The sequence below is a fragment of the Hyperoodon ampullatus genome (genome assembly GCF_949752795.1).
Source record: "Hyperoodon ampullatus genome assembly, chromosome: 5".
Classification (NCBI taxonomy): Eukaryota; Metazoa; Chordata; class Mammalia; order Artiodactyla; family Ziphiidae; genus Hyperoodon; species Hyperoodon ampullatus.
In genome coordinates this window covers 104507341-104508893 of record NC_136918.1, presented here as the reverse complement: position 1 = coordinate 104508893, position 1553 = coordinate 104507341, and positions in this window count along the sequence as shown.

Below are 1553 nucleotides of genomic sequence, written 5' to 3'. Positions count from 1 at the left end.
GTATTGGGGAAAAGAAACAAAACAGAAGAGTGGATTCCTTGGGTTTCTGTATATGAGCTATAAAAACATATGGCTGTCTAACCAGAGGCCTCAACCCAGCTCTGCAGGCCATCTTGCTCATCAAAGAAGACCCTTTAACAACCCGGGTTCTCTCAGACAGATGCATCGTGCCGGGTAAGTTGTACAAGTCTCAACTCCAGGGGACTATTCTCACAGACACTTCTCAAATTTAATGAGCATGAAAGTTACCTGGGATCCTATTAAAATGCAGATTCTGAGTCAGTAGGTCTGGGGTGGGATCTGAAATTCTGTATTTCTTACAAGTTCCCAGAAATGATGTCACTGCTCCAGGTTAAAGCCTATAGACCATGATGGAGAAAGAGCCCCAGACTGTGCACTGAACAACCTGCACAAACATTCACAGGGATCTGGTTCATTTCTAGTACTCGGATACTGCAAACCATGTCACCTACTACATACTTCATAAACTTCTTTTAAACATCAAAGGAAAAAACAGAACAAAAATTCTTCCTTTTCACCTACCACTCTTCCAAAAATCAGCTCCTTGCTAACCTAATATACTACTCTTACCCAATGGAGAAACCAAGAGAATTGTGTTTCCCTTTTTTTTTTAATTGTATGCAATAGCAAAGCCATTTTCTCTTTGCACTAGAGTAAAAATCTACCACTTATTTAACTACTGTTTGTTTGTCTTCAAAAGGCCTAGATAGCTATTCATCATCACTACAATAGTGTTTGATGTCTTTACTCTGAATAATCTGTTATTTTGAAGATTATCCAGTGTTTTACACTCTGATCTCTATGGGCAATAGGAATCAGATATATTTCCTGAACTAACAAGATCCCAGAGTCCAGCTATAACTGCCTCATATAAAGTGAAATTTTATGTAAAGCCTCTCCCCAGTATACATGTCCTGAGGATTCTCACTTTTCACTGAGGTCTCAATTCTCACAGAGACCAAGTGACTTACAATTTATGAAATGGGGTTACACATATAATATTATGTTGAGCTACTGGCTTAGCTCTTCACTCTTGCCTGGCATAAAATATAGTTTTTAGTATCCAGCCCTAATATTCTACAACTGGTAAACATGGAATATTTAAGACATTAAAAAAAATAGCTCTGTCTCACTTTAATTGACCAAAGAACAGAGTTATGCTTCCAGCCATGATGAAGTAAGAGATATCACATTTATTCTCCAGTCTCACACAAATAAAAACATGAACAATGTGTATGAAACCATGGTTTTCAGATATTAGACAACAGGCAGCAGAAGGCAGTTATCTTGGAAGGAAGGAAAATAAGCAATATGAGCCAAGTAGCAGAGATAGGGTTGAGTATTTGAGGAGGTGAAATATCAAGAATTCAAAGGGGAGAGTACAGGAGAGGAGAGAGTTGCACAGACAGAACTCTGGAGTGTGGAACAGATTCTCCCAGAATCATCAGCTGATTTCTGATCAAGTAATGCATGTGAGAAAACTACATGAGGTGGGAAAAAGGAAGAAACGGAGCAACAACCAATGTTCACAG